The following is a 19,688-nucleotide window of genomic DNA, read 5'->3' as shown; positions in this document are numbered from 1 at the left end:
GGAAAATGTAATAAAGAACAAGTTAAGACTTTCCCAAGATGTCTGAAAACAAATAAAACTATGTTTCATGCCAGAAAACTTGACAGCTGCTACTCTGTAATTTTTTAAATATTTACTATAAACAGCAGTAAGAATAGACTTCTTTTTCCTCTAAAGGCACTTTGTGTTTTTGGTAAATGTCATTAGCACCCATCAGCAGGTCCTCTTGACAATGTGGTTTATGTGCTATGGGGTTAGAGTTTGAGAATACGCAGAAGATGGATTTCTAGCAAACCAAAAATTGTTCAGAAAATGTGACCATCACATCATTCCTGAAGCCCACTCCATTAAGAAGCCCCATTGAAATACCTCCTCACTACTACTTCCTAGTGAAACTTCACTAAGTATTCTCATTGGGTTAGATTTTTCTTTCTGATATAATTTATCTTGCCCAGATCTAGAAAATAAACTATGACCATGTTTCAATGTAAATCCCTTAATTTTTATTTCTATGCACATTTATTTGCATGTCAAAGAGGCATTTGTTATTTGCCTCATTTGCTAAATGCTTCATCATCGTGATTCCCACCTTTGCCCCAAAAGGAAGCAGCAGAGAGTCTGCCCCAAAAGGAAGAAGCAGAGAGTCTCCCTAACTCTCTCCTAAACCCATGCAGAGGAAGAACAGCTTTCTCTGAAAAGCCAGGCAGTTTACAGGATTAGCACGAAAAACTAGAGGGTAGTCAGAGGAGTCCAAACTTGAAGCCCCACAAGACGATCATCCTTATCCAAAGACACCCTGATTAGAATTCCCAAGCATAGCTGTGTAGCCCTTTCACAGAATAAGAATGCCTGCAAGGAGAGAAAGCCCAGGGAAAAGCTGTCAGTGAATGGCAGGGCATCTTCCTTGAGCCCCAGAATAGACCCAACGCTGATTAGCTGCTTTGGTCTTGAGCCAGCTGACTCTGCCACAGAACATGCTGGGGCTGACTGTCGCCTGCACGCCTGCAAGGAGAGAGACTGTTCCGTTCACTGAGTGCATTTTTGGAGGCACTGTAGCCAAGAGGTAAAGTGTCAAAATACCTTCCTAAAATAGATAGTGCCCCTGCCAGGGATAAATGCGTACAAACCAAGGCTACGGCATCGTGGCTGTAGACAGTTGTTGGAAGCATCTGCTCGTATCTCAAAGAGGAATGAATATCAATCTTGAAGGGTGTGAGTGTTCTGGTAAGTCAACCTATGACAGGAGCGTACAAGTTAATTATAGTTATCAGAGATTATTCTGTATTAGCACAGCAGCAAAACTGTTAGCCTGGTCTTTAGCACTTCTGTTAACAGGCAAAGTAGTCCCTTTATGTATCATGGTTGTTCCATCACATTGAAGCTTGCCAAAAAGATTTTTTTTAAAAGTCCATAAAGCTGACTGATTTTTGATATCTGTGTCTAAAGCTTCAACAAAGCCTCTGCTAATGAGAAAAGATTATGTTCAAAGTTACAATTTGAAAACCCAAAGAGAAGATGTCCTACAATTTAAAAGACTCAGTGGAAATCTTTTTACCCCGTTATCACACAACTGTCAGAGCCTGAAATAGAATGCTGAACCCCGAATTCATGGCAAAGATTGCCATCATGATTTTAAAATACAGATAGAAACTATCTGTTAGAATGTGAAAACACAAGAGCATTCAAAGTCAAGTTGCTGCCTCTGACAGTGACTCAAAAAGACAGTTTGTAGAAGTCTAGATTCACTTTCATTAAAAAATAATCATGGTTAGAAGGGTGCATAGGACTCAGCTACTGCAGCCTCCTGTCTTCCACCCTCCACCCTCCAACCTTACTTTGAGGAAATAAGACATAAAGAGCCAGGAGATCTGGCACTGTCACACGGCTAGTTAGGGCCAAAGCAAAAAGCAGAACCCAGATCCACTGACTTCTGGCTTACTGCGCTGATCAACCTTCAAACACTAAAGATGATGCTGATACTGTTCTAGCTTTTACTGAGAACTTCTTCCACATAAAGCTATTCTGTAAAACATTTCACAAGCCCAGTTCTAATCCTTTTTCAACAGTGAACCAATTAACAGTTTTCATGTGTCTAGCATGGATACCTGGTTATTATATATAGCTAGCCTGAAAAGAACATGGAACACTGATGCCAAAATACTTTTTCACACAAAAATCCAAGATGAAGGTGAGGCTTAAAGCCACTCTTTGAATATGCAACTTCCCACCATTTTTTCAGATTTAAGTTTTTAAAAATAAAAGGAATTTCAAACAGTGCAGCCACATGGCAGGTATTGAGATCATGGTGGTCTAGACCTGGAAATCTAGGGTTGGCAGATTGAGAATGAACCCTCATTTTTCTCCCAAACCCAGTGCAACTCAACCCCAAATCACAGAGAATGAGGCCATATCTCACTAATCCCAACCCAAATCAATCCAGAGAGTGAAAGGAATGCTGCCAGGTCTTCCCCTGACATATCATCCAATCCAAGCCATGGACTAGCCCAAGCAGAACGGGTCAAACATTCCAAAAGTAGATTTGCCAAAAACAGGGTAAGGCTCAGATTTCAGCCACAGCTGAAGAGTAACATGGAGGTGTAAACCCTGGTATTCACTGCCATCTGATGCCATCATTGCTGTGATAGAAACGGAGCAATACAATATAGACTGGTACCATTGTGGCACCAGCGTGGATTCAGCATGAACGTGAACATGAAAAGGCTGCACTGGGCAAAACTGTGAAGTTTGCTGTGGTTCTCCATCCTTCCTCCATTTCAAGGAGCCTCTTTCCTTCCTAGAGGGATCACAATCCCTAGGAGTCTCCACCTTCATTTCCACCCTGGTTTTTCAGAGTCCTTGCTAAGGCTTTGCTCCCGAGCCTGCCACAGGCTCTGAACCTGGCCAGACATCCTCCTTAGCACCCCAGCTTAGCTGCTCTGTGTCCTGCTTGCTGCAACCCACCCCGTCCCCCACCCCCATCTATGGAAAGATGATGACAGATAACTCGTACCAGCTTATTAATGATTGAAGGTGATTTAATGCTGGGTTGACAGCATTCTAAAGATAGAAAAAAGTGGCAAATTATCCTGTGACATGCCCAGGTACTTGCCAATAACTGTCAACCCTCATAAATCAGGATGGGGAAAGAGAGCACAGCAATTCTGTAGCAAGTGTCCCACAAGTCAAGAAGACAAGGTCACACAAATCAGGAACCAGGCCGGGGGGAAAAAAAAGAGCAGGAATGGGGGAGATGAGTTATTTCAAGCTTTACTTTATCTGTGTCTAAGACCATTGCACAGGCATTAACTCCTTTTATTAGAGATGCAGAAGGGCAAGGAGTCAAAGATTCGGAACCAGACCTCATAGTGTGAATCTGGTCCTACCACTTACCAGTTGAGTGGCCATGGCCCAGTTGCTTAACCTTTTTAAACCCCACTTTCCCCATCTGTATTTCATAGGATTATTTTGAAGATTATATGAACTAATGAATGTCAAGGTGCTTTGCATGAACCTTGAATAGAGTAGGTGCTCGATAGGGCTAAACCATTACTATTACTCTTTTTAATATTAACCAACCTTATCACAGCAAGGCTGTGCACTTTCCATTTTGTCATGCTTCCTCTGCAGTCAGCAGCACAGCCTTGTATCACCAAAGGTGGAAATCCTGTGGTGCCAAAGAGTGCAGGCTTTGCCACCACACAGAGCCAAATTTAATTGCCCACTCTTCCACTTACTGTGTGTCCCTGAACAAATCACCTGACCTGAGATTCCTCAGTTTCCTCATCTGAAAGTAGAAGTAATAACATCCATCTCCTAGGTTTCCTGCAAAGATCGAATACAATAAAGTATGCAAAATGTTTAACACACAGTCCGGTACACAGGAAATGCTCAATAAACAATAGCTGGTGGTGTTAGTAGTAGAGGTAGTATTCCACCAAACGCATGTGTGCCTCAGATGACTCACTAATCTGCCCCAGTTCCAGTCATGACCCAAAGGCCTCCATCCATCACTTCTCATCAGATGGCACCTCATGAGTAACTTTGCCTAGCCTTCACCCTTTGAAGTCAGTCTCTCCACACATTACTTTGTTTATTCACTTCAGTGCAATTGTCACAATCTGTAATTAACTTGGGGCTTTGGGTTTACTTGTTTATTTTCCTTTTCTCCTCACTGAAGAGTAAACCCTATGAGAGGAAAGGGGCCCTTATCTGTCTTGTTCATCATAGAAAAGAATCTGGCTAATGGAAGGTATTCACAAAATATCTGAGAAATAAAAAAGGAAAATAAAGACAAGATGCTGATGGAGAAAGGAACTATTTCCAGGTTCCTTACATTATATAATTAGAATGTATGATCCACAAGGGAACTGTGTCTATCTATCTAGTTCCCCATTGTATTATTCCCTTCTCATGCTGCTAAAGATATACCCAAGACTGGTAATTTATAAAGGAAAGAGGTTTAATCGGCTCACAGTTCAGCATGGCTGGGGATGCCTCAGGAAACTTACAATTATAGCAGAAGGGGAAGCAAACAAGTCCTTCTTCACATGGCAACAGCAAGAGGAAGTGCCAAGCAAAAGGGAGAAAAGACCCTTATAAAACCATCAGATCTCGTGAGAACTCACTGTCATAAGAACAGCATGAGGATAACTGCCCCCATGATTAAATTACCTCCCACTAGTTCCCTCCCATGACATGTGGCGATTATGGGGAAGTATTCAAGATAAGATTTGGGTGGGGATACTGCCAAACCATATGGCCCATCATATACCTACATCGAGCAGAGTTAACTCATAATTAATGTATGTTAAGTGAACGTATGTATGAATTCTACTCTTAGGCCTAGCCATGCTGGCCTGTGTGAGCCTTGAGATACTCTGCTGAAGGTATTCATGGGGAAACAGTGGGAGGTTGTTCAGGCCAATCATCAAGTATCTGCCTCATGCCTATAAGCCTGTGTTTCTCAAAGTTTAGTGTCCATAGGAGTCACCTGTGGACACTGTTTAACTCTATTCATGGTTTTCACCACAGCCAATACTGGATTATAAGCAACATGGGTAGGGGCTAAGAATCTGCATTTTTGTTGAGCTGTCTCAGATGTTTCTGATGTAGGATGTTGAGGACTACACATTGAGAAATGCTCTTTGAAGTGTCCATTTCCTGAGATGGCATTTAAGACTTACTCTCTACTCACATAGTGAGATGAGACAATCTGGTTGGGGAGATGAGAGAGTAAACCATTATAGAACAGTGCAAGGCATATTCAAGGGCTAAAATGACATAGGAATGCAAGAGTACTTTGGGAATGCATACAAGGAGAAGTCTAGATGGGCTCTGGGGCTACAGTTGACTCTTGAGCTTGAAAATAGGAGGGAGAAAGGCCATTCCCCTACTGGGCCAGAAAACTAGAACTAAAAAAGCATCCCCTGTATATCACGCCACTTGACTGAGCAGTGAGTTACATACCAGTACTGTTGATATTCTCAACATCTCAGAAAAAACATATCCTGCTATGCATTTTGTAAGACAGCACAGGGGTAAAGATTCTGTAAATCTCAAGGGAAGGCAAACATTTTTAGGAGCCCACTAAGGTCATGGTGAGCCTCACTTTCTGCCCAGTATCTTTTGTTAGACCACTGTGTTCAGTTCTAAAGAATAACTTCATGGATGAGACACACAGTTTAAAGGGGTTTTGAGTAGAATGGGGCATAAAAAAGTAGTGGATGAAGAATAAGGAAGCTGGAGTCCCTGTTTGTCACAAGTTTTGTGACCTTGGGCAAATCCCTAATGTACATGATTTTCATGATTGTGCACTGAGTGTACACCTAGGGTAAGTATTTTTCTGTATGTAAAAAAAAATGCATTCAATAAAAAGAAAAGGGGAAAAAATAGAAAAGAAAAAAACGTATCCTGATTTCAGAAGTTTGAGCTCTTCCCATGGCATGACCCACCCAACGGAGGCACAGCTAATGGTGTTTCCGGAGAAACTCGTTGATGACATTCTTTAAAAACATAAATGAGAATGCAAAACAACTTTGAAAAATTCCGTTTCTTTTTTTAAGCTTGCTTTCAAGGACTGGATGAATGTGGGAGACACGGAATCAGGATGGATACTTAAGAATTACATAAAAAGAAGATGACAGATTTGAGGGGGAGAAGTTAACAAGTTCTTACTTCATTAGAAGAAAAACTGTCAGTTCAATTAGTATTTATTTCATTTCTGCAGGAGGTAGGACACCGCCATATGTAATCAAAATACCGAAGAGGATTTATTTCATGCATTAAATAAATTCAAGCTAATTAGCAATCATGTTCACTTCCTTCCAAAACTGTACCATACTATGGCTCATAACAAAATATGTCATATTCCACAATTGGAAAGTCCCTTATATCCAAGAATTCTGTTGCCACCCAAACTCAACACTTTTATTTACAGGAAAAATTATTTTAAAATTACATTTAAAATGTGTTCTCTGTGTCTAATCATTTTACTTCATTTTGTACACCCACTTAAAATTTGAATCATGACTAGGAAGAGGGTGGTCTTTCTCACTCTGTAGTTTTTTAGTAGGTTATTTTAAAGATATTTACCCTGTATAAAATAAAAAGGAAATAGACAATGCTGACAGTTTGCCTGGTCAATGTGAAATGTTGGCATAATTCCACTCTCGGCTCTGCAGGATTCTAAAAAGATGAGCTCATGTATTTAGCGTAGGATTTAACCTTCACTTCTGTCCCCTCAGGGATTCTTCCATTCATGGAGTTCCTTCTGAAATCAGGACAGAAGATGAGTTTGGGCAACAATACCTAAGAATGTATGCAGGTGAAGTGGGTGGTATTGAATAATCAGCTTATTAGGTATTCTCAGGCTTGTACAAAAGCTGGTTAGGTCTGGTTTGAGGGAATATTAGGTTAAAACAGGTCAGTTTAGACAACTTCATGTAGTTGCTCTGTAACATAAAAATAACGTCCATCTCCTTGCTGGATGCTCAAAGGGTAGAGGGGAAACAAGTGAATTTGCTACTGTATGTGTGATTCCAATCAACAAGGAAGAACTGGTGATACAGAAGCTACTAAAAACTTGGAAGAGATAGTGTTAGCTTCAAGTTGAACAAAAACAAAGAGAATAGATACATGTGTGTTCTCTTAGACTCTAGATAGAATATTTTAAAATCAGAGAAAAGAGCCTATGGAAGATGCAACTATAAAAAGAAACACATCTCAAGAAACTCTAAAAATTACAATCTCTACTAAAAAAAATTCCTGAGTGATCTTTAGGTAAAGTAGAACTGAATTAAAGACTGTGATTGCACAGGCTGCTTGTTTATGGGTTTCAATTTTAGAAGAACTTGAACACAAGCAGTCCAACCAGCTCCACAGCCTGGCTCCGGCTTGTCCTGCCAGAATGCCTCCTCCATATCCTGCACCCTCACAATACAGCTAAGAGCTTTTACTTTCCGAGCATTTACTATGAGTCAGGGCAAGTTGTTAACTGCTTTTAAATATCATTTAATTCTCACCATGACTCTGCAAAGTAAGTACTGTTACCTCTAATCTAAAGATAAGACAACTGAGGTTCAGAAAGATTAGGTACCCTGCCTTGTATCACGCAGCTAATGAGCAACAGAGCTGGAATTCCTATAAATAGGTTTATATTGTATAAATAACTTATAAGGATGGTGTAATGAACAGACGGGAAGATGACATAACATTAGCAGAGGACAACAATAATAATGAAAATTAAGACTCCGTGGCTGCCTGTAGTGGCTTACAACTTTAATCCCAGCACTTTGGGAGGCTGAAGCAGGAGGATTGCTCATGGGACCAGTTTGAGACCAGTCTGGGCAACATAGCAAGACTCCATCTCTACCAAAAATTTAAAAATTAGCCAGGTGTGGTGACCCATGCCTAAAGTCCCAACTACTCAGGAGGCTAAAGTGGGAGGATCACTTGAGCCCCAGAGTTTAAGACCACAGTGAGCCATGATCACATCACTGCACTCCAGTCTAGGTGGCAGAGTAAGACTCTGTCTCTAAAAAAAAAAAAAACTTATCGTGCACTTAGTCTAAATATTTCACCTCTACAGTTATTTCTCTATATCTGTTTTCTCTATGTTCCCAGTAACCCTATGCAGTAGGAAATTTTATTACCCCATTTTTGCACAGGGGAAAACAGATTAAATAACCTACCTAATGTTACACAGGCAGGATTTCGAGCCCATGCTCTTAAACAGTAGGTTATAATGCCTTGTAGAAAGAGGCAGTATTGGCTGATTCCTCTTTAACTTCAATTAGTCATTCAGCAAACATTTCTTAACCACCTGCTGGGAGCCCAGCACGTTTTTAAGCACTGCAGACGCAACAGAGAGCAAAACGAACAATACAGACAACTGAAACGTCCTGCTGCCACGGAACTTAAATTCTGGTGGGAGAGTCAGATGAAAAACAAGATGGTATAAAATGTGAGGTACATTAGATAGTGATAAGTAGTGCTAAAGAGAAAAAGCAGAGAAGGAAATAGAAAGTATGCATAGGAGAACAAAATTTTAGAGAAGGTATCTGCAAAAGTCTTCACTAAAACTTTTGAATAAACACCTGAAGGGAGTGAGGACATGAGCCACGTGGGTATCTGGACAAAGGCCATTTTGAGCATGGGAATGGCAAGTGCAAATGTCCTGAGGCAAAAGCCTATCTGGTGAACTCAGGAAAGCAGTGTGACTAAAACAGAGGGAGGAAACGTGATGGAAGAGGAGGTCAGAGAGTAACTTGGGATAGAAGTAACAGGGAGCCAGATCATTTAAGGCTTTGTAGCTCATGCATAGGGCATTGGCTTTTATCTGAGCAATCTGGAAAAGCAATGCAGTATTATGAGTAGAGGAATGACATGATATGGCCTATGTTTTGGAAAGATTACCCTGGCTGCTGTGTGGAAAACAGAAAACAGAGCAAAGGTGAAAGCATGGAGACCAGTTAGGAGGCTATTACAAATATCCAATGAGAGATGATGGTGGTTCACCTAAGATGGTAGCCATGGAGGAAATGAGTGACCTGATTTGGGACATATCTTAAAGCTAGAGCCAATAGGATTTGTTGATAGTGTGAGACAAAAGATGAATCAATTAACTCCAAGGTTTGGGGGCTAATCAACTAAAAGAATGGAATTGCCATTTTAGAGATAAAGAAAACCATGGGAGTAGCAGTTTCTTTGAGAGGAGAGATGGATATCAGTTGTTCAGTTTGATCTTGTTCGATTTGTGATGCCTATTTGATATCCAAGTAGAAATTCGGATTAGGCAATGGGGGTATGAAGTACAAGTCTGAAATTCTATGGAGTGTCCAGGCTGAAGATAGATATAAATTTGGGAATTATCAACATGAAAATGTTACTTGAAGCCATGAGGCTGGATAAGATCATTTAGGGAGAGATAGAAAGAGAAGAAGACCAAGAACGAACACTGGGGTGTTCCAATATTTAGAGGTTAGAGTTAAGGAAGAACCAGTAGAGGAGACATTACTTTGCAAAAAGGTTAATGGAAACCAGAAGAGTGTGGTGTCCTTGAATCTAAATGAAAAAATATTCCAAGGAAGAGACCAATCTACTATGTTAAATGCCTCTAACAGGCCAAGGAGAGGAAGACTGATAATTTGATCACTGTATTTGAGAATGTGGTTGTCACTGGTGACCTTAACAAGAGCAGTGGAGAGGTGAAAGACTGACCACAGTCATGGAGACCTCAAGTGCAGACAATACATTTGAGAAATTTTCCTATGAGAGAAAATAGAAAAACAGAGCAACTGAAGAGGGAAATAATGTCTATAGAGACCTGTGTTGAAGGGGAAGGAAATAATGCCTAAATTCTGGTAGGAATGATCCAATGCAAAGGCATTATTTGGTGATAAAAAGGAGCAGAGAGAATCCTGGCAGAAGTGCCCTTGTGTAGGCAAAAGCAACGAGATTCAGTGCCCAAGTGGAGGAATACAAGCCAAAGAGAAGGTACAGCATGTAGACAGAGATGTACGTGGGTGATTAGGTGTGCTGAGAGGAACTTGTGGAGGTTTTCTTGTCACAGCTCCAATTTCTTTGGTAGATTGGGAAGCAAGGTCATCAGTTGAAACTCAGTGAGGGAGGAGACGTTAAAGTTCTGAAGAGAAGAAAGGAAATTAAATCATTGTCTAGGCAAACAGAAAATTATATGCAAAGGAAATACAGTCAAACTGATGGGAGGAATCATGGTTCACTTGAGGTTACTGATCACGAATTTGAAGTGAGAACAGGCAGCACAGTTTTCTTTTTCTTAGCTGTATCTGAAAGGGGTAAAAGAGGGCCAAAATCTAGTCTGTGTCTCATGCCCAGAGAAGACACCTTTTCTTAATTCATCCATCCAGAGGGGTTGCCTCTGGTGTTTGACTAGTGGAGACACCAGATTGAAGGTCCTAGGAGTGTTGAAAGATTGTTGGAGCTAGGCTGCTGCAAGAAGTGGGCTATAAAGATGAAAAACATGATCTAGGAGGTGAATGTTTGAAATTAATATTCTGGCACGGTTCAAGTTAAGGGTAAGCACAAGATCTACTGGTGTAAGACCATGTGAAAGTTTTCAGAACCAAAATGGAGCTACTAGTGTTTAAAAGAAAAAAAGCTCTTTTGCTCCCTCTATCACCATGTGATACCCTGGCTCCCGCCTTCACCTTCCACCATGATTGTAAGCTCCCTGAGGCCTTGCCAGAAGCTGAGCAGACACTAGCGCCATGCTTCTTGTACAGCCTACAGACACCCTCTGGAGGAAAAACCAGCTGAAAAATTTGAAAGGCCTAATTTGTGGCTGCATCACCCATATTAATTCATCCTTATGGAAAGACTGTGCAGGCACTGCTCTAAGAGTTAGGATTAGTTTTCAAGGAGCCGATAGTGGGCAAAGAAATACCAATCTAACGTTAACTAATGGCAAATGAATGAAGTCTAAGATTCCTGAACATGCTGGACATTTCCTAAACCACACATTTTGGTTCTCTATGATCTACGATGCAGGGATATATAGTTGTTTCATGAAAGGCTGTGGGGCTTCTCTTTTGTAACCACCAGTCAGCATCCCAAGAAGTGGCCCTGCTGACAGATGCCAGGTGTTAACCATAAGGAGCAAAGACAGATGATTTGTCTGAAACTTAAGCATACCCAGCCTTACATCTTTCCATTCAAAGTTTAGAGTCCAAAAGCCTGGCTCACTAAGGCACTGAACCAAAGAAAGTAAAGACGGCAAGTGTGGCTATTTTCTATGAAGTTTTATCCCTCGCCCTTCTTTCCTCCTCACTGAACACCTCAGCCTTAAGGAACTATTTTCAATTCCCCAAAACATGTTCTAGGACTGTGTCTGGGCCAAATGTATTTGTGAAGTTATGACCTGCACGACGACAGGGGTTTAAGTGTATCTGCAAAACAGCCAAGGGGTCAGGGAATTCCCTTTCCAAGTCAAAGAAAGGGGTGACAGACGGCACCTGGAAAATCGGGTCACTCCCACCCTAATACTGCACTTTTGCAACGGTCTTAGCAAACAGCACACCAGGAGATTATATCCCGCACCTGGCTTAGAGGGTCCTATTCCCACGGAGCCTCACTCATTGCTAGCACAGCAGTCTGAGATCAAACTGCAAGGCAGCAGCAAAGCTGGGAGAGGGGCGCCCGCCATTGCCCAGGCTTGAGTAGGTAAACAAAGCAGCCTGGAAGCTTGAACTGGGTGGAGCCCACCGCAGCTCAAGGAGGCCTGCCTGCCTCTGTAGACTCCACCTCTGGGGGTAGGGCATAGCCAAACAACAGGCAGCAGAAAACTCTACAGACTTAAATGTCCCTGTCTGACAGCTTTGAAGAGAGTAGTGGTTCTCCCAGCACGCAGCTGGAGATCTGAGAGCGGACTGACTGCCTCCTCAAGTGGGTTGCTGACCCCCGAGTAGCCTAACTGGGAGGCACCCCCCAGTAGGGGCAGACTGACACCTCGTACGGCCAGGTACTCCTCAGAGACAAAACTTCTGAGGAATGATCAGGCAGCAACATTTGCTGTTCACCAATATCTGCTGTTCTGCAGCCTCCACAACCATCAGGCTGTTCTGCAGCCTGATACCCAGGCAAACAGGGTCTGGAGTGGACCTCCAGCAAACTCCAACAGACCTGCAGCTGAGGGTCCTGACTGTTAGAAGGAAAACTAACAAACAGGAAGGACATCCACACCAAAATCCCATCTGTATGTCACCATAGTCAAAGACCAAAAGTAGATAAAACCACAAAGATGGGGAAAAAAACAGAGCAGAAAAAAAGGAAACTGTAAAAATCAGAGCGCCTATCCTTGTCCGAAGGAACGCAGCTCCTCACCAGCAACGGAACAAAGCTGGACAGAGAATGCCTTTGACAAGTTGAGAGAAGAAGGCTTCAGACGATCAAACTACTCTGAGCTAAAGGCAGAAGTTTGAACCCATGGCAAAGAAATTAAAAACCTTGAAAAAAAATTAGACGAATGGCTAACTAGAATAACCAATGCAGAGAAGTCCTTAAAGGACCTGATGGAGCTGAAAACCATGGCACGAGAACTACATGATGAATGCACATGCTTCAGTAGCCAATTCCATCAACTGGAAGAAAGGGTATCAGTGATGGAAGATCAAATGATTGAAATGAAGGGAGAAGTTTAGAGAAAAAAGAATAAAAAGAAACGAACAAAGCCTCCAAGAAATACGGGACTATGTGAAAAGACCAAATCTACGTCTGACTGGTGTACCTAAAAGTGACAGTGAGAATGGAACCAAGTTGGAAAACACTCTGCAGGATATTATCCAGGAGAACTTGCCCAATCTAGCAAGGCAGGCCAACATTCAAATTCAGGAAATACTCCTCGAGAAGAGCAACTCCAAGACACATAATTGTCAGATTCACCAAAGTTGAAATGAAGGAAAAAATGTTAAGGGCAGCCAGAGAGAAAGGTCGGGTTACCCACAAAAGGAAGCCCATCAGACTAACAGCTGATCTCTCAGCAGAAACTCCACAAGCCAGAAGAGAGTGGGGGCCAATACTCAACATTCTTAAAGAAAAGAATTTTCAACCCAGAATTTCATATCCAGCCAAACTAAGCTTCATAAGTGAAGGAGAAATAAAATACTTTACAGACAAGCAAATGCCGAGAGATTTTGTCACTACCAGGCCTGCCCTAAAAGAGCTCCTGAAGGAAGCACTAAACATGGAAAGGAACAACTGGTACCAGCCCCTGCAAAAACATGCCAAATTGTAAAGACCATTGAGGCTAGGAAGAAACTGCATCAACTAAAGAGCAAAATAACCAGCTAATATCATGACTGGATCAAATTCACACATAACAATATTAACCTTAAATGGGCTAAATGCTCCAATTAAAAGACACAGACTGGCAAATTGGATAAAGAGTCAAGACCCATCAGTGTGCTATATTCAGGAAACCCATCTCACGTGCAGAGACACACATAGGTCAAAATAAAGGGATGGAGAAAGATCTACCAAGCAAATGGAATACAAAAAAAGGCAGGGGTTGCAATCCTAGTCTCTGATAAAACAGACTTTAAACCAACAAATACTAAAAGAGACAAAGAAGGCCATTACATAATGGTAAAGGGATCAATTAAACAAGAAGAGCTAACTATCCTAAATATATATGCACCCAATACAGGAGCACCCAGATTCATAAAGCAAGTCCTTAGAGACCTACAAAGTGACTTACACTCCCACACAATAATAATGGGAGACTTTAACACCCCACTGTCAACATTAGATCAATGAGACAGAAAGTTAACAAGGATATCCAGGAATTGAACTCAGTTCTGCATCAAGCGGACCTAATAGACATCTACAGAACTCTCCACCCCAAATCAACAGAATATACATTCCTTTCAGCACCAGACCACACTTATTCCAAAATTGACCACATAGTTGGAAGTAAAGCACTCCTCAGCAAATGTAAAAGAACAGAAATTATCACAAACTGTCTCTCAAACCACAGTGCAATCAAACTAGAACTCAGGATTAAGAAGCTCACTCAAAACTGCTCAACTACATGGAAACTGAACAACCTGCTCCTGAATGACTACTGGGTACATAACAAAATGAAGGCAGAAATAAAGATGTTCTTTGAAACCAATGAGAACAAAGATACAACATACCAGAATCTCTGGGACACATTCGAAGCAGTGTGTAGAGGGAAATTTATAGCACTAAATGCCCACAAGAGAAAGCAGGAAAGATCTAAAATTGACACCCTAACATCACAATTAAAAGAGCTAGAAAAGCAAGAGCAAACACATTCAAAAGCTAGAAGAAGGCAAGAAATAACTAAGATCAGAGCAGAACTAAAGGAAATAGAGACACAAAAAACCCTTAAAAAAAATCAATGAATCCAGGAGCTGGTTTTTTGAAAAGATCAACAAAATTGATAGACCGCTAGCAAGACTAATAAAGAAGAAAAGAGAGAAGAATCAAACAGATGCAATAAAAAATGATAAAGGGAATATCACCACAGATCCCACAGAAATACAAATTACCATCAGAGAATACTCTAAACACCTCTACGCAAATGAACTAGGAAATCTAGAAGAAATGGATAAATTCCTGGACACATACATCCTCCCAAGACTAAACCAGGAAGAAGTTGAATCTCTGAATAGACCAATAACAGGCTGTGAAATTGAGGCAATAGTTAATAGCTTACCACCCAAAAAAGTCCAGGACCAGATGGGTTCACAGCCGAATTCTACCAGAGGTACAAGGAGGAACTGGTACCATTCCTTCTGAAACTATTCCAATCAATAGAAAAAGAGGGAATCCTCCCTAACTCATTTTATGAGGCCAGCATCATCCTGATACCAAAGCCTGGCAGAGACACAACAAAAAAAGAGAATTTTAGACCAACATCCCTGATGAACATCGATGCAAAAATCCTCAATAACATACTGGCAAAATGAATCCAGCAGCTCATCAAAAAGCTTATCCACCATGATCAAGTGGGCTTCATCCCTGGGATGCAAGGCTGGTTCAACATGAGAAAATCAATAAATGTAATCCAGCATATAAACAGAACCAGTGACAAAAACCATATAATTGTCTCAATAGATGCAGAAAAGGCCTTTGACAAAATTCAACAATCTTCATGCTAAAAACTCTCACTAAATTAGGTATTGATGGGATGTATCTCAAAATAATAAGAGCTATCTATGACAAACCCACAGCCAATATCATACTGAATGGGCAAAAACTGGAAGCATTCCCTTTGAAAACTGGCACAAGACAGGGATGCCCTCTCTCACCACTGCTATTCAACATAGTGTTGGAAGTTCTGGTCAGGGCAATCAGGCAGGAGAAGGAAATAAAGGGTATCCAATTAGGAAAAGAGGAAGTCAAATTGTCCCTGTTTGCAGATGACATGATTGTATATCTAGAAAACCCCATTGTCTCAGCCCAAAATCTCCTTAAGCTGATAGGCAACTTCAGCAAAGTCTCAGGATACAAAATCAATGTGCAAAAATCACAAGCATTCTTATACACCAATAACAGACAAACAGAGAGCCAAATCATGAGTGAACTCCCATTCACAATTGCTTCAAAGAGAATAAAATACCTAGAAATCCAACTTACAAGGGATGTGAAGGACCTCTTCAAGGAGAACTACAAACCACTGCTCAATGAAATAAAAATGGATACAAACAAATGGAAGAACATTCCATGCTCATGGATAGGAAGAATCAATATCGTGAAAATGGCCATACTGCCCAAGGTAATTTATAGATTCAATGCCATCCCCATCAAGCTACCAATGACTTTCTTCACAGAATTGGAAAAAACTACTTTAAAGTTCATATGGAACCAAAAAAGAGCCCGCATTGTCAAGTCAATCCTAAGCCAAAAGAACAAAGCTGGAGGCATCGTGCTACCTGACTTCAAACTATACTACAAGGCTACAATAACCAAAACAGCATGGTACTGGTCCCAAAACAGAGATATACACCAATGGAACAGAACAGAGCCCTCAGAAATAATGCCACATATCTACAACTATCTGATCTTTGACAAACCTGAGAAAAACAAGAAATGGGGAAAGGATTCCCTATTTAATAAATGGTGCTGGGAAAACTGGCTAGCCATATGTAGAAAGCTGAAACTGGATCCCTTTCTTAAACCTTATACAAAAATTAATTCAAGATGGATTAAAGACTTACATGTTAGACCTAAAACCATAAAAACCCTAGAAGAAAACCTAGGCAATACCATTCAGGACATAGGCATGGGCAAGGATTTCATGTCTAAAACACCAAAAGCCAATGGCAACAAAAGCCAAAATTAACAAATGGGATCTAATTAAACTAAAGAGCTTCTGCACAACAAAAGAAACTACCATCAGAGTGAACAGGCAACCTATAGAATGGGAGAAAATTTTTGCAATCTACTCATCTGACAAAGGGCTAATATCCAGAATCTACAATGAACTCAACAAACAACCCCATCAAAAAGTGGGCGAAGGATATGAACAGACACTTCTCAAAAGAACACATTTATGCAGACAAAAGACACATGAAAAAATGCTCATCATCACTGGCCATCAGAGAAATGCAAATCAAAACCACAATGAGATACCATCTCACACCAGTTAGAATGGCAATCATTAAAAAGTCAGGAAACAACAGGTGCTGGAGAGGATGTGGAGAAATAGGAACACTTTTACACTATTGGTGGGACTGTAAACTAGTTCAACCATTGTGGAAGCCAGTGTGGTGATTCCTCAGGGATCTAGAACTAGAAATACCGTTTGACCCAGCCATCTTATTACTGGGTATATACCCAAAGGATTATAAATCATGCTGCTATAAAGACACATGCACACTTATGTTTATTGCGGCACTATTCACAATAGCAAAGACTTGGAACCAACCCAAATGTCCAACAATGATAGACTGGATTAAGAAAATGTGGCACATATACACCATGGAATACTATGCAGCCATAAAAAATGATGAGTTCATGTCCTTTGTAGGGACATGGATGAAGCTGGAAACCATCATTCTCAGCAAACTATCTCAGAGATAAAAAAACAAACACCACATGTTCTCACTCATAGGTGGGAATTGAACAATAAGAACACATGGACACAGGAAGGGGAACATCACACACCGGGGCCTGTTGTGGGGTGGGGTGAGGGGGGAGGGATAGCATTAGGAGATATACCTAATGTTAAGTGACAAGTTAATGGGTGCAGCACACCAACATGGCACATGTATACATATGTAACTAATCTGCACATCGTGCTCATGTACCCTAAAACTTAAAGTATAATAAATATATATATAACACATAATTAGATTAATGCAGACTAATATGCAGTTTCATTCCATGCTGTAATATATTCTATGCATTGTGCATACCTTTACATGCATTGTCAATATTTCTGAATGTCAACAAAATTATAATTTTGAAATTTAAAAAGATGGCAATTGTTTAGAAAATCAGCAAAGTAGAAAAAAAATGAGTTAAGAGGCTTTGTTTCCACTGGAATTAACAGCAACCTGTGCACTCAACATCCTTATCTAATGACAGCTTTTGCAAAGTCTTGCCAAATGTACATAAAGGCTGAATATGGAAACATATAAAGATTGCATATAGGTTTAAATATTTAAAGCATAAATCTCTATTTACCATGTTGTGTTACGAACAACCATACATTAATAAAAAATGCTCAAAGTAAAAAAACAAATTTAAAAAACCCTTACAAACAGAACCAGGGAAGGCCACAAAGTGAGGGTTCGCCTGGCTAGGATGCCTGATAGTAAAAACTATCATGAAAGACTACAAAAACTACAACCTTGCACAAAGGCCATTGCAACCTCACACAAAAAAATACTTCCACAAGGACATCTGCGCAGCAACTGTTTGTCCAACCTTGAACTGGTGTCACCCTTGTTATTGGTCTCTGTAGCCAAGGATAATTATTTCAAAATGATTATGTATTCCTCATTTTTTCCTTTAAAAACCTTTATCAGCAGTGGCACATGCCTGTAATTCCAGCTACTGAGGAGGCTGACATGGGAGGATCACTTGAGCCCAGGAAGTCGAGGCCAGCTGGGGCAACATAGTGAGACCTTGTCTCTAAAAATAAAAAATTTTTTTAAAAAACATAAAAAATCTTTGTCTTCCTTTACCTCCCTGAATACACACAGAGTTTACCATGGCACACATATTCACAAGGCAGTGCTCTATTTGCAAATAAACATATTTCTTAGAGAGCTCTGTTATTTAGGTTGACAACTACGAGAGAGAGTTTCTGAGATAAGACAGAGGACAAGATAAGCAGAGGAGAAGTCAAGAATCCTCTACATGTCTGTTTAAATTACTAACAATTAAAGAAATAATGATGAGAGAATGGCAGTGAGCCACAAGCTAAAAAGTCCTCAAGAAATCAGGCAGAGTGACCCAAGGTGTCCTCATGGACTACAGCAAGGGAGCAGGGATATAGGGTGATCTAAATTGACAACATGAGATTTATAACAGATTTTAAGGAGAAGAGAGAGAAAGGTCTAGAGGCAGAAGTGTTTTTTGGTTTGGGGGTGTCTCACTCTGTTGCCCAGGCTGGAGTGCAGTGGCATGATCATAGCTCACTGCAACCTCCACCTCCTGAGTTCAACTAACTGATCCTCCCACCTCAGATTCTCAAGTAGCTGGGACTACAGGCATGCGCCACCATGTCCAGCTAATTTTTGTATTTTTAGTAGAGATGTGGTTTCAGTATGTTGCCCAGGCTGACCTCCAACTCCTGGGCTCAAGAGATCCACCCACCTTCACCTCCCAAAGTGCTGGGATTACAGGTGTGAGCCACTGTGCTGACAGAAATTAAGACAAAATAATTCACCCACCTCCAGGTCCAGCAGTACAAGAAGGATGAGAGAGAAAATGTCCATCTTTCAAGAGAGCTGCAAGGGAAGCAGTGTCTTGGGAAGAGCAAGGAAGTGAAGATTCAGTGAAGAGTTGAGGATTTGGGAGATTATGCTGACAATTGACCTTAAAATTCCAAAGGGCCAGTGAAATCCTTTAAGAGAAGTGCAAAGTCATGGAGGAGTCTTAGCATGAAAATGGCCAGGCAGTCCTGGGCTTCATGTGATAAGTGACATGAGAGTAGCCCTGTGGTCTCCAGGCAGCAGAGGAGGTAGAGAAGACATAAGTTACAGTGGTCTTTATAGGAGTCCGAAGAATTCTACAGCACTCTCTTGGCTTCTACTAATGGAGACTTCCAGGCCAGCAGGAGGTGATCCTACTCTTTTGGTCATCTAACACAGATCTGACAAGCCCAATAGAGCTTTCCGTGATCATGGAAATGTTCTACATCTACACCGTCCAATATGGTTGCCACCCACCACATGTGGATGGCACAAATCTAACCCCAACCATATCCCCAGCCTTTTTTGACCATTCTCTTCATTACTAACAGGAGTATCATTCCTTGTCTACTAAAGAAAATGTATGTCAACTTAAAAAGCACAGAATAGACTACGTAAAACAGACTAGAAAACCAAGGCAGTGGGCACCTTTGCACACAAATTGAAATCTACATTTCCAGATGATGATTAGAGGTGATAATTACAAATGGACACACATTATCATAAAGCTTGAGCTTAACAAAGTTCTAGAATAGATTATGAAGCTGATCCTGACACCTACTAAGG

This window comes from Pongo abelii, chromosome 10 (assembly GCF_028885655.2).
Source record: "Pongo abelii isolate AG06213 chromosome 10, NHGRI_mPonAbe1-v2.0_pri, whole genome shotgun sequence".
NCBI classification, from domain to species: Eukaryota; Metazoa; Chordata; class Mammalia; order Primates; family Hominidae; genus Pongo; species Pongo abelii.
This window is presented reverse-complemented; position numbering follows the sequence as displayed.